General features: G+C 43.8%; 1 protein-coding gene across 2 annotated transcripts in view; it reads right to left on the bottom strand.

Annotated features, from left to right (window-relative positions):
- The window catches only part of ELMOD1 (ELMO domain containing 1), a 52,772-nt gene extending 39,439 nt beyond the window's left edge, over positions 1 to 13,333 (bottom strand). For both annotated transcript variants that reach the window (XM_050902772.1, XM_050902786.1), the window contains exon 1: positions 13,281 to 13,333. The gene's annotated coding sequence lies outside the window, so the exon portion shown is untranslated. The remainder of the gene's footprint in view (positions 1 to 13,280) is intronic.
- Positions 13,334 to 15,047: the final 1,714 nt, after the last annotated feature.

Genomic DNA, 15,047 nt, shown 5'->3' with positions numbered 1-15,047 from the left:
GCCTTTGATTCTCTGCTTCCCCCACAGTAACTCTTATGGGGAGATCTCAGATATCCTGAGTTATATCCAAGTACTCTATACAACAGACAGGGTGCCCAAGTCATTGCTATTTTATTAGTTTAAGAGCTACCAACTTCTCACTAGAATCCTGTATAATTTACAGTGTTTCCCATGAAACAAGCTTAGCTTGAGGATGGAACAAGATTACTCCCTCTACCTCATCTCTCCCCACCGCTCCCACCCGAAAGCCTCCACCACTCAATTTAACCATAAACAACTCAATTCAAGAATGAAAGTCTACAAGAGTCCTGCCAGTATCAATATAACACACAAAAACTGCAAATACAAATAAAAGCCCAATGACTCTAGGACCCCAGTTTGGTCAAGCCATACTAATTCTCAGCAGGTATTGTTTACCAGGCTATCCCATGCAATACACACATACCTACTTGCACCTTCCAACTTGCATTCATGCTCAAAGGCGGAATAAGTGTCACTTAAAAATGTATTTAAAAACCCAGTAAAAACAGAGGATCTTTGACCATCTCAGTTGCAGCATAGTCATTTATAGGTCTTTGAATGTTATAGCAAGAACAGTGCGTAGGTCTCTCCAACTCAGAACACATCCTGGGAAATGGCTCTGTTGCCGAAAAGGCTCTCAGGAACAGGCTGCCTCAAACCCCAGTTCCATGGAGTTCAAAAGCGCTTTGTGTTGGCTCAGAAGTGGCTTTGCCTGACACCAATAGATGCAGCCACTGGCAGGACCCACCTCAAAGATCAACAGTGGATGCCTTTTTTGTGTGAGCTCAGTTTCCTATCTCAGTACAGAACAGTATTTTCATTTCCATGTGCCCAAGACGAGGCTGCATTCAACTTCAAGCGTTCTTTAGAAGAAAGTCTTGGAACAAAATGTCACACTTGATTGATGAAGCTAATAAGCAAGACTTGACTTCAGTCACACTGTCACAGGTAATAAGATTTTTTTCCTCTCCTAATCTCCATCACACATTGACATTTTATGTTTCTGTATTTCACTAGGAGAGTGAGGGAGAGGCTAGACATGCAGTCAAAATTCACTGAATTTTAGTCCTGTCTAAAAGAGCCTGTGAGCATGAGCACATACAACACAATTAAGCAATACAAAGAAAGAGCCTTGAATAAAAGCTTAAAGTCACAGCAGAGTTGGGGGGTGGGAGAGCACAAAAAAACCCCTTCCCCCAAGCCACAGAACAGTGCTTTGAAAGTCTCTAGTTCTGTAGTCCTAACTTAGCGCTTCACTTCAGTCCATTACTGCCTCTTTAAAGTGGTAAACAGCGTCACAGATGTAAGACAGAAAAAAGGAAGCATCAAGAAGGTCTTACAATACCTGTAAGACAGTCATGTAGGACTGCATTTGGGTTCAAGAAAACTTACTCATCAAATCTCACCTCTGGCAAGTTACCTCTAACACCATCCAGTTCAGCCTACACACTGCAATTCCTCAGTAGGTTTTTGCTCAGTGATAACCCACAGTTTGATGAAGATAACATCAAACCAAAACTCAGCATTGTAGAAGCATCACCACAGTTCATTGCTGATCTCTGCCCTTTAAAAGAAAAAGGCTATGGTTCTGTAACTCACTTTTTAAAGCAAACTAAATCCCAAAAATTCACCAAAGGAGATGTACATGCATACAGACATCTTTTGCATGCAGAACTGTGGCAATAATCTACTTTCACCAATTTTTGTTAGCTCTGCTCTATTACAATGTTGAAAGATGTTGAGGATAAAGTTATATGAAGTCACTTCAGGTCACCGGTGAAGACTTCACTGGGTACATTCTATTTCTAATACTAAATACAAAGTTAAAAAGCAGAGGAAACTCTCTATACCCCAGAGTACTGTAAACTTCTAGAAATGTAATCAGATGCTTAACTTCAACAGGAATTAAAGTATCCAAGTGTTGTCTCTGTCTATAATGTTTCCACCCTTAACGAGCTTACTTTACTTATTGAGGAAAGTGTATTTTATCCAAGGGAGGCCTGAGTAGATGATATATCAGCTAAAAATGAAGTCTCATGCTTGAAAACAGCCTTCAACCCACAGCAACTTCCCCTCCACACCTTCATGCATTATAAAAAGGCATCATTTTTAGCCACTTCTCATGAACTTTCACTTGACCACTGATGAGTCCACCCAGGAGAGCAAGAGCATCATCTGGGTGGTTTGTGTGTGCCTACATGGTTTGCAGTGCAATGTTTCTGGCCTACTTGCTCTGTTTCCAGACACACTGTACAACAGCTTGTACTGCGAGGAAGTCTGTTTTAAATAAAACATCACACTTTGTAGCAACATTCCTTCAAGTTTAGAATAAATCCTTCAAGACTGGATGCATAAAATCCAAAGAAGCTGCCTCGTTAGCTCCCAGACTAATTATGGGAGAAGCTCCATGGAAAAAAAAAAAAAAACCAAAAAACAAAATTACTATTTCTAAGAGTGAATGACTGATGTTCTTTTGCCTTTCCTTCTTGGTTTCCACCTCATTGCCTAGATGAGAGGAGGGTATAAGGTAAAAGGCAAAGATGAATTACTCACTTGCCACCAAAATTACCTGAAGTCTAGATTTGCTTTAGAGCCCTACCAATTCCTAACGCGCAGTAGTTTGCGGGGAATAGACATCATCCTATCAATGGGTCACATGCAGACCTGCAATGTCAACAGAATTACGCCAGAGATGCTTGCTCTATCCTTTCCCCTGCCTTCCAACATTTGTTATATTTGCTTGGACCAGGCAGAGTTAATTCAGCCGTCAGATCAATACAACCTCACACCAAGCATCAGCCTGAAAGCATGCAGAACTAAGGACTTTCATATTTATTGTGTTAACCGACAAAAAAAAAAATTAAGACAAGGACACCAGAGGTGTCAGGACAAAGGCCAGACAAAGCTTTCAGGCTAGAGGAGCATAAAGCAATTTATTTATCCAGGAACTTGAAGGCCAGACACAATTCATACTGATCTAACAGAAAATTGCTCCATGTGGTGCCCAATTTTCCCATCACTGCATCCAGATTACTTTGACATGCAAGTGACAACTTTTCCACAGAGCTCTGAGACAGACATGCAAGAGTAGGGTTCATGACAGTTTCTGCATGTCCTTCTGTAATTTTACAGACGCACTGTTCCCTAAGACAGGATTCAAGAATAATGACCTCCCATGCAGTAAGCCAGTTAGATGATGTCATGAAGCACCACTTTTGTGAAACTGTGAGTATCCTATAGCAAGTGTCATGCACCAGCTGTTAGCTGCCTGCGGTTCTGCAATCTGCAGAGGGACCACAATAAATGAGCACCATACTTAATCTGCAGACAAGAGGACTAAAACTCCCAGTGCAGTTTTTTTTGCAAGCTTCATGGCCTACTATTTCATCTCCTGTTTGCTGCTCAGTGAGATGTTCTGCATCCCAGGAGGCAGGAAACCAGGACAGCTCCAAGTACATGACCTTGCTGGAAGCCTGGTTACGCACTTTGCTGCCCAGAACACCACGTGCAGGGTAGATCGCTCTGGTTTTACCAATGTCTGGGGTGAGGAGAAGTGGAAGAAATAATCTGTTTGCCCATGGAAACGAGAAAGTTTTCTTAAGTTTCTGCAATAAATATTGCAAACTCCATGCTTTGGTTGAAACACGTTCAAGCCGTTCTTTAGGGAAAAGTTTTGAATGGCAACATGGCCAAAAAAAAAAAAAAAAAAAAAAAAAAAAATCACTTTAGGGGCATCTTCCCAAATCTGTTGTTCAGACAGGCCTATGTACCAGCAGCTACCAGCTGACTCTTCAACTTGGATGAGTCACAAGTATCTTACCAAATTTTAGTTTCCATTAACAAGGGTTGTGAACAACTGTAAAATGACTGTATTAAGACTGACTTCACCCTTCTGTAGCTTAAGCTAACCCCAAGCAGCACCAAAATCAAGCTTCTATACGTAGTGGAGAAAGAAAGCTAGGATGGAGTTTGGTGACAGGGACATTCATAGCAAGGAGGGATACAGTAACACAAACACCCCTCTAACATGACGAAGCAAAAGGAAAAGGTGATGAAAATCTGCAAAAGGTAAAGATGGAAGGAATGGTTTAAAGGTCAAAGTTATGCCATCTGGTAAGCAAGACTTACGAAACACTTTCAGGCATGGCCCAGGAACCATCCTTATGTGGTAATTGCACAAGATGCCCTTTGTCAACCAAGTAGGAAAAAAGTCAGTGGCAAGGGAAGTGTGAGGTGCCGTGGTACTCTTCTTCCCTCTGCCACTTCCTGCTTGATCCTGTCAGGCGTTTGCTTTCTTTTAGGTGCCCAGCCTCAGATAGAAAAGGATGCTGGCAAAGATTTGATAGCAGAAAATTGGAAAGAGGGGAGAAGACAACGTGGGAAGAAGAGAGAAAGAAGAGACATGAAGACCATTGGAAACTGTTCCTGCAACACCATTACCGAGGGGGAAGAAGAACAAAGCAGAGCCAGGAAGAATACAAACTAGGACAGCATGAGTGACAGCATTGCCATAACACACCTATTCTTAACACAATGTAACACTTGTCGTCTTCCTTCAGCATCTCTTTCTACTTAGAATAATGGGGCATACATTTTTTACAGTCCTACCCTTTACCTCATAAGTGTAAAGCGATAGTTAAAAAAACTTCTAAAAGAAAATAAATAAAACCAGTTTCCAGAACACTTGCAGCAGATACACCCATAATAATTTAGTAATATGAACTGATCTCATCCTTGAGATGGTAACCGGTATGATATAGCACAACGTGCAGACCGAAATTTTCTCCAGATTCAGTGGGTTGATTGTTTTCAGTGGGGTTTTTTTGTTGTTGTTTGGTCAGTTTTTGGACTGAATGGTGACCACAATCTCATCTTTCATGCTTTAGACCTAGTCCCAAATTGCTTGGTTTGCATATGATGTTAACTGGATGTGCAAGATGCACAAGAGCAAGAGCACTCCCTTGCTTATGCTGCACCACTCAACTCCCCCTCTGGAAGAAAAATATCCCTCAGAGCTTCAAATAATCCCTACAACACAATAAATAAAGGCAGCTGGGAAGAAAAGCCACTCCAGCTAAAACAGCCTATAGTATAAAAAAAAATGCTGAAACATTTTTCCCTTCCAAAGGGAAACCTCAATCCAGCAGTTCTAGGGCATCTCATTTGCATATAGGTGCCTAAAGACTCCAAAGATTTGTGTAAAAACGACAAGCCCCGACCCAAAACACTTGTACTGTAGGTGGTCAGGACAAACAAGGTTCAAAGAAGAACAGGACTATCTCAGATCCTTGGAGATATTGCTGTCGTCCCCCACCAAATAGCTGGGGCAGATTGCACGGCCTTTTCTTAATTTGTGCCCAGAGTACGTCCTGTTTTCCATATCTTCCTCTGGGAGCACCATCACTCCTCCCCCTTTCTCAAATGGTTCAGCAAGAACTCCTCTTTTCCTCCTTCAATCCATCTGTTCTCCTCAGGCTGCCTTAACACTGACAGCATGAAGGCCTAGCAAGCCCAAATTTAACAAACCCCACATTGATCTTAGCGTTTCAGAGGCACAACCTGTTTGATGGCACGCATCCAAGCCAATGTTGATATGGATGTGGCTTTGTGAAAGCAGAGTGGGAGAAAGAATAAGAGACTTGCTCTTATAACTGCCTATCAGAGCTACAGAAGAGGACTACAGTTTCCATGACCACAGGACTGCTTTGTACTAAGGTGCCCAACTCCTATCACCTGCGCGCCCACTCGATTGTGCAAGTATTATCAATGCAGTAACAAAATTGTTGCTACACCATGGACAAGTCTCAATACCCAAAGCATCGTGGAGGACAATGAAAAGTAGAGATTTATTTTTGTTTCTAAATATATAAATAAGACTACTAAAAAAAAAAAGAAAAAAATCAGTGCCAAAACTTCTGTTCGTTATCAGTGCAATCTGCAACTGGTCACAGGAGCCCTTGCTCAATATGGTGATCCCAGCAGCATCACAATTTTGGGGTCCTAGGAAACTTATCAGTTCACTTTTGGCAGACTCAGACACAGGCACACAATATGGGCTTGTGTGGCAGACAGGGTATACGCTAAGGAATAACTCCTATGTTTGTGAAATTGATAGCCAGTTGTACATAGTCCTAAATAAGCATTCTTTACAGAAACAGCCTTTCTTCCTTATGAAGACATCAGTTAAGTGTGAGTGGATTAGCAGCATGATACAGGGAGCTGTGGAGACAGGACCTCATACAATTAATTTCCTTGGTTTTGGTCCTGTCCCTTAATCTCTCTACCTGAGCATCCTTCCCTGGAGAAGCAAAATACATACCTACCACAGGAGCTAGAGCTACATCAGTGCATAGCACAGACCAACAGAAGTGGCTCTGCCGAGGAAAAAAAAATGGTGCCAAGCATTTGAAACTGAAACTACATAGATGGGGAAAGACTGTTTGTTTTTAAACAAAACACCCAATACAGATGCTGGAATAGCTCCAACCTGGTCCCTGGGACTGAATGCCAGGTTGCACTTGGTGTGCTCCCAAAACAGTTCCTCTTGTTTATTCTCAGGTGCTCCAACACTAGTCCACAAAGTGAAGAACAAAAAGACAGGGACAACTGGGACATTTGCTTAAAAAAACACCCTCTGCCTCAGCTAAAACATTAGTGTAGACATGTATATTAAGACTAAAAATGCCTGTGAAGTAATTCTAGGTACAATACCACCAGAGTGGTGAGAGCTCACAGGTATGCACAGTTTCCTATAGACACAGTCATGAGGACCACAGTATCCTGTGCCTCCTAAGTTGGCTCTAACAAGTTGCAATTTCACCTGCTCAGTCTGCTGATTGTTTTTGATTCCAGTCTTTGCACCTCCTATATTTCTCCTATTCTCCAGGCTCCTTTGTACGTCTGTGACTGCAGCTGGCTGAACCAGAATGGAGTGCTCAGCCTGAGGATCTGCAGACAGATTAGGACATGTTAAAAACACCATGCCCAACCACTTGGTTTCACTCAGGTACTATACCTACTATAAGTGCTGGAAACTATCTTCTTGAAGGGCCTCTAAGCTGTAACAGAAAGCTGAGAAGTGTTTGTTCACATTTTGCAGGGGAGTGGGACATAGCACTCCACAATGAACTGCCAGAAATGTTTGAAGCTAACAAACTTGGTGCAGGGCTCTTCATTGGTTTTATGCTAAAGTGGATGAGAACTGCTCACTCGATTACAGCTGAGAGGTACTTTTAAGAAACCAATATCTTTTATGCAAGACTCAGTAATTGACTGGGAGTGCTCCCAGAGCAGGACTCCTGGTTTAGTTTCATTGGGAGAGTTCAGGTCTCTTGTAGCGAGACTGCTCTGAGACCTGAACCACCACAAGGCAACTGGAGAAGGTCTCCAGAGGATGTGTCAGATACTCAAGCTGGACGTGAGCCAAATCGCTAGCGTAAACACATCCATAATTTGTTTCAAGGCAAAGTCAAACACGTCAGTTTACCACCAAAATGCTTGCTTTGCCTTGAAAAGGAGTGCTTACGCAGTCCCACGTACCACTGAGAAGTGGCTCTGGAAGCTGCTCCCGCAGCCTCTGCTGTCAGACTACTCTTTCCACTGCCTGGCAGGAACGAGCAGCATTTCCACCTCGGGCTCAGGCTTGGCAAATCCTGCGGTGCAGCACAGCTCAGCACTCAAGACCAGTTATGTGGCTGAGCTCATCTCATGTTATATGGATGCTGAGGATGCTAATCCCGAACCATAGCCTCAGTCCTGCACTACCACAACCATTCTCCACATCTCTTTACTTCGGTCTCATTTTTAGTTTTATTTTTCCTTCCTTTATCCTTCTTTCCTGATTGGAATCTCACCACCTGTCTTCCTTCCGAGTATTCCAGCAAACCCTGCCGTGGAGTTTACTCTTCCTGCCTCCTTCCCAAAGCTTGCGTTCAAGGAGGGTAACATATTTCATGCAGTCTTTTGGCCTACATCACCAAGCAAAAGATTTCAAAGGAATGTCAAATAAAACAAACTTTCCAATCAAGAAGTCTAAGCAGATATTCATTAAAAAAAAGAGAGTCTCATGAGCCAGAGGGCATTAAATCCAACAAGATTTGATCTCCAGGCAGCCCAAGCTTGCTCTTCTTGCAATTTTCTGCCAACACTTCAAATGACCCCTTGGGAAAAATGAAGCTTGCCTGGCTCTGTATAGCACTTATGCCCTGTCTGTACAACTAAACAGAATTTTTGTTAACATTGGTTAGAGCTGATCACAGCTTAATTCTAAGTACAAGTTCCCCGGACAGCTTTAAAATACAAGATGATTTAAGTACTAGCAGCAGTCTGGAGCCCTACACACACTAGCATTTGTACAACAGCATTTTCTCTGCTTCTACCACTGCAAGCAGCAGCAATACTCTGTTTGCGCAGGGGAGATGATAGATAACAAAATAACCACCTAATGCAACATAGCCCTGAAGTTTCCCCGCCTAAGTATAGCTTAGCTCAAGGGGCCGTAATTGCCCGGCAAGAGTGACAGAAAGATGTTTGATCAGAGGAAATTCTTGGGTTCACAAGTGTCAGCACAGCTAACGTGATGCTACCCCATGGCTAATAAAGCCCTGTCTCAGGAGCTGAGCAGGCAAAGGATTTGTAGACACTTTGGTTATATGCTTAGCCCTCGCAGGTTTTTACACTAGCAGAATATGTTTCACCGTCTGTCAGTGAACCAGCAGGGAAGTTAAATGTATTCTGTTACATGATTTTTCCATTGTTTAGTGCTTTCGTGGAAGTATTTTCTGCCAGTTTTCTGTCTAGAGTGATACAGCATCTGATGCTGTCACATGATTTCACTCCTGAAAATCATAGGCTTCCTGTCTCCGAGCATCTATTAGGCTTGGTGATAAGTCAATTCCTACAGCAGTGTGGTTTTGCATTAGTTTTAGTTGAAATACTGCTTAAAATGATATGCAAATTAAGAGAATTGAACAAGTCAAAAGATGTTTCTAAATGTAACTTCACCTGTTTGGTTTGGAAATGCAGTGGTCCACATTTTTTAAGAAAGTCAGAGAAAATCAGGCTCTCCTAAGAATCAGTAAGTCTCCTCTGTACTTGTGCTTTGCTAAATAGACGTAAGTATGCAACACCTACCAAATTACTGCATATAACGAGTCTTTTGCTGTTCTCGTCTTAGGGAGACAAGATGTTCCTATCACAAGCACACTCAACTGCTTCAACTATTCACGGATCTACCAGTACAAAATAATGTTCTTTAAAAAAGCATAACGAAATGTTTGAAACAGAAGGCGAACAGTAAGCTTGCTGTAGTGCATAGGGATGATGCAGGATTTAAGAGATGCCATTTCTTCTATTTTACTTCATTTTAGGATAAATTAGGATAGCGGGGGCGGGGCAGAAGAAAGAAGAATGAAAACCTGGATTTACTAAAGCATGCAAGCCACAAAATAAATTTCTTTCAGTTTCTAAAATGGCTCCTTTGTTTCAAATGCCTTTGTCACAAAAACCAGCTTGTTGTGATCTGACTGTTGACTGAATTGGGACAAAGGTGTTGTTCTCTCCCCCCCCCCCCCATTCTGACACATACTTTAACTACTCTCTTTTAGCCGTTTTCATGGAAATGGTAAGAAAAGCAGAAACGGTGAGGACAAAGAGAAACATAAAAGACTACAGACATCAATCCTAGAGTTAACTCAGGAGCAAGTGTAACTTCAATACACCATGACCATGAGGGGGGATGAAGGGGAGGCATGGAAGAAGAGTGCCATGGGGGGAAAAAAAAAAAAAAAAATTATCATTATCATGTCCACATGTCGGTGTAACTGAGGTCCACAGACCTCAGGGCAGCTGCGCGCCGCGGCGGCGGGGCAAGCCAGGCCGGCGGCCCCCGGCGCAGGGCGGGCTGCCGGTACAGGGCGCGGAGCACACTGCGGAGCCGCAGAGCGGTGCGCCTGGCTGCCGCTCAGCGCCGGCCTCCTCCAGCCGCCCCTTCGCGAATTACAAAGGATGAAGGCGTTAAAAAAAAAAAAACCGAATAAAATTAAAAAAAAACCACCACCACCACCACCACAAACCCCAAATGCGCAAACCACCCAGCGTCCCCTCAATTTCCTTACGCCGCAAGGTCTTCCCAGGCAGAGTCCCGCATTCAAAGGGGCAAAACTTCGCTCCCACTGCCGAGCGGGGGTGGGCAGGCAGCGCAGAGGGGCTACGATGCGATGCCCGGAGCCGCCTCCCGTCGCTAGGCGACCCCCGGGGCCGCCGCCACCACCGCCGTGCACTCACCGCTCCGCGCCGCTACATCCCCATGGCGCGGCGCAGCGCAGCCGCCGTCCCGGGCCGTCCTTCCTAGCCGGGCGGGTGTGCTGCCGCCGCGATCTGGGTCACACGGCGCCCGGCGAAGGTGAGGAGGAGGAGGAGGCGGCGGCGGCGGCGGAAGGCGGGTGGCGGTGCCGCCTACCGACGAGCGCGGTGGGAGGCTGCGGCGGGGACCGAGCCCGCCCCGCGGGGAGGGGAAGGGGCCGAGGACCGCCGGCAGCCCGGCGAGCAGGGAGCCAACGCGCCCCGGGGCGCGTTGGCTCCCTGCTCGCCGGGCTGCCGGCGGTCCTCGGTGCAGGATGCACCCCTCCTCCCTTTTTGACCTTCCCCTGTCCCAAAATGAAGCTGGACTTCCGAGACCTTCCCTCCCGTCCTCCCCACGCTTGCCGAGGAAAGGCGATACCTGTCTGCGCTTGAGGGGAGTCCGGCCACAGGGGTACAGTTAAGGTCCTACAGGAGAGCGGGGAACATCTCCAAGGTGTTAAGGTCCCGGCTAGCTAGGGTAGTATCCAGCGAGTCAGCATCCTGCCTCCATATGCCATTCCAACTACCTGTCAAGGAGATCAGTGTCCTTTCTTCCCCAGCAGTATATCCTGAAGGCTTTTGATCTTCAAAGTTTAAGATCTGCTAATCAGGATCACAGGCATGCCAGTCTATTTATATGGCTCTCCCCTCCAAGAGAATAATCACCGTTGTCTGAAGCATCCACAGAATCATTTAAAGTTGTCCAGTGCTATAACTACTGCCAGTAGGCAAATAGTCTGTGTTTCTGTTCATCCTTACTGCTGCATGCATCTGTCCAGATGTTCCTTTCAAGCTGTAAGCAGGCTGCCAGGCCACACTGGCATCCCCACATTGTCCAACAGTCTTGGGTTTTCAGATGTCCTTTTAAAAAGCTAATGAAACTCTTTTTCAAAGTGTTTTCTATACCTAACCTGAAAGTAGCTTTCTGCATGCCTGTTAAAGTGACATGGTTTAATTTCTTCTGAATCTCCTTTTTCAGTCATTTTGATCCTATAATCAACTGTCACATTCAAGAAGTATGGTAAAAACACTAGAGTCACTAAGTTAAACATTTAATGACTAGGAAATGCTGTTTATGTCTCACGCTCAAGGCAAAGCAGACTGCTACTTAATCCTCCTAGCTAGAGCTACGTAGTCCCTCTTCCACTTCTTGACATCAGCATGCCTGATGCACCTGGCTGGCAGATGCTGCGATCCACAGAGCTGATTGAATGGCAGGGACGGGTCTCAGCAGCCTCCGCTACAGCCATGCTGTCCATTAGCAACCAAGGTCCAATACTCAAAGGAACCCACTAAATGATGGGTACCAGACTGCAGCTTTACTAACTCATCTCTTATTTGCCTTGTGTTTTGTACATTGAAGTAAGGTTTCAAGCTTAATTCCATGCATCAATGCAACTAGAAAAGTAGTTCTTTCTCCTTTCTCCTGCATTATGGTGGTTTTTCTAATTACTATATCCCAATGAATTCCCACCCCCCTCACACACACAGACTCTTGCTCTCAGTTCTTAAGCCTGTCAGGAACTGCTCTAGTGCTAGGTTGGAGGAGCTACCACAGGTCACTACATCTCTGAACAGAGTAAACACAGTATTGGGGAACTTCTCAGGGGCTTCAGGAGCAGAGTTCAGTTATGCTTCCCAAAATAAGTTTCAGAACAGAGCTTTGTGAGACAATTCATTCATAATTATGCAAGATGCATCATGAGCATGAAAAGCCAGATCCATGCTACAGAAGTAGCCTTACCCTCCCAGATGCCATACTCTTGTCCACAAATGCGGAGGAATTTAAAACGTAAGCTGGAAAGGCTCATTAACTCTAGTCCCTTACTGTTATGGCAAATTTAGGGGATCAGACCAACAGGTTTGGAGTTTCCAGATGGCCTCCTGCCCATTCTCTGGAATCCCATAGTAGTACGTAGCTATACTGTAGTCAAGCAGTGCCATTTCAGACTTGACTGGATTTTTACAAGACCCTTGTAACCAAATTGCAGTTTGCTGTACTCATTCACTCAATATCTTGGGATGGAAGTTACCTGGATTACTATGCCTCCTATGTTCAGCATCACTGTTCTCATGGAAAGTTGAGGCTAACCAGCATTTTAAAGCTAACAGGGGCCTGGATTACAAAGCCCCCAGCTCTTTTCATTATAAGCACTTACAGAACATTTTACTATGCTGTACTTTCCTTCTAACAGCATAACTATTTTTAATTTATGGCAAATGAAAGAAACTGTGCATGACAGCAGAAATATAGCCTGTACTTAGAAGTGGCAGTGAAAAACACATTAGAAAAAAAAATATATACAGGACCCCACTAGTTAAGCAATGTCACACTTTTCCAGCAATAGCTCATACAGCCTCTTGTGCGTAATAAAAACCAGCAAGGTCACCTGCATGATTAATTTAGCCTTGGAAAGAAGGTGACAGAAGCAGCAAAAAAACCAGATAGCAACATACCTAGCTCAGATATTGGTGAAAAATCAAAAGCTCAAGTCCCTCATTATTTTGGATAGAAGCTCTTGTTGTTGCACAATTTACTGATAAAGACAAGATTGATAGAGTACATGTGCTATGCCCTTGTGAAGAACCTAATATGTTTTGACACTATCCAGCACTTTTTGCAGAAGACACGCCACCCAAGCATTATTACATGCACCATAAGGAGTTACATTTTAGTTAATGCTTTTATAGTATTATTTTGTTTTTTTTAACAAATAACATTTTTCATTTTGTGACAATACAGATGGTGGCAGAAATACTTTAGCTATATTTGTATTCTTTTACTTAAAACAGACAAAAGAAGGAATATATTTTACCTAGCAATCCTAGTACTCCCAGAATAGTCTTAAAAGTTGTAGTAAGGAAAGATAAGGAAGCAATAAAAACAACCCCCCCATTTACATAAGGAACTTTCCTACCTCAGTTTTCAAAATCTATAGTCCAGATTATCAATCTGTTTAGGTTTTACTCAGGATGAGACAGGCTACTCTCAGCATAAATTAAAACCTTCTCAGGCTGCTTTCAATCTTCCTCACCTGCCCTGGGCATTAGGGGACCCTTTTGTCAGCTGGGCATTATCAGGGTGTGATAAACCACACCCTTGTCTTTAGTCTGCTAGCAGTTTTCCTGAGACCTGTGGATCAGCTAAAAGTTTTCATTTTTTATGTCTTATTGTTTGATCTTTTGGCTCTACTAACCCAAGCATGATTTAAGAGACCATAATACATTAGGCAACTGGTAACAGTGTTGTGCATTTAAAACAAAATTGCTGTAATGGAAACATGCTGCTAAGTATAATGATACTTGTGATGTCAAAGGAACAATAGCAGATTAAGTGCTGCAAGACCAGCCGCTGTGTTCCTTTATTACTTTGACCGAGCTGATCAAACATTTTGCTTGTGGGGAAAAGCTTTGCATTAAAAAGGCTATGCCTTTCTCCTAGTACTCTTGCCTACTGGAACACATGAAGTCTGATTTCAGTTTAAACAGCTATTTGCCCTCACTCCATAGAAAAAGGCATCTCACCTCTTGTCATTTGGAAACCCATATGTTTATATGAAACTGTATGGGATCTTGGTGTTAGACCTCTGTAAGAAATGACCAAACACTGGTATGCGGTGAAATGGAGCCTTTCCAAAGCCAGTAGCAAATAGATGACAAAAGAATGCTGTAATTAGTGAGTCTGATGGTAACTACAGCTTTTGTTCACAGAAGAATCAAGCTCAGATTACCTTAGGTGTAGGATGTCATCAAGCAAACATCCAGCTATGTCTTCTGTGAGGTGTTATATGGTCCAGGTGAATGGGATGCTCAGGTAAAGGTGCAGATGGGAGGACATTTGTCTAAGCGCAGCTTATCACTGTTCTGCACGCATGGAGCACCTCCCGAATGAGGACAGGCTGAGAGAGTTGGGGTTGTTCAGCCTAGAGAAGAGAAGGCTCCAGGGAGACCTTGTAGCAGCCTTCCAGTACTTAAAAGGGGCCTACAGGAAAGATGGGGAGGGCCTCTTTATCACTGAGTGTAGCGATAGGATGAGGGGTAACAGTTTTAAACTGAAAGAAGGTAGATTTAGATTAGATATCAGAAAGAAATTCTTTACTGTGAGAGTGGTGAAACACTGGAACAGGATGCCCAGAGAAGTTCTGGACACCCCCTCCCTGGAAGTGTTCAAGGCCAGGTCGGACGGGGCTTTGAGCAACCTGATCTAGTGGAAGGTGTCCCTGCCCATGGCAGGGGGGTTGGAACTAGATGATCTTTAAGGTCCCTTCCAACCCAAACCATTCTATGATTCTATGATTCTATGCATTTGGGTGTAAGTTACTTGCTGAAAAAAAACCTTCAGTAAGGATCATTGCAGGAGAGGAATCTGGAGTCTTGGAGGCTGCCCATGGGAGCAGGAATCACGTGAGGGGTATATTAATTATAGCAAGCTCTGTAGTGAAAGGTGTCTATAGTAACTCGATTTCCAGCTGCTGGACTGTACTACGTATGCAGCTGGACAGGTGCTCCCAATACAGTTCTTACTCCCACGTCAGCATAGCCAGAAACTTTTATGTATCTGCCTGGAGCTTTATAGTTTACTTCTAATAAACAAAAAAAAGATATAAAAGATTTGGAAACAGGCCCTCTTGGGGATCCATGAGAATCTAGAAACAGAGTACTAAACATCTGTAGATTTGCTTATA

The sequence above is a fragment of the Gymnogyps californianus genome, chromosome 1, assembly GCF_018139145.2.
Source record: "Gymnogyps californianus isolate 813 chromosome 1, ASM1813914v2, whole genome shotgun sequence".
Lineage (NCBI taxonomy): Eukaryota > Metazoa > Chordata > Aves > Accipitriformes > Cathartidae > Gymnogyps > Gymnogyps californianus.
Note: the sequence above shows the minus strand (reverse complement) of the source record. Positions and strands in the feature narration are given on the sequence as shown.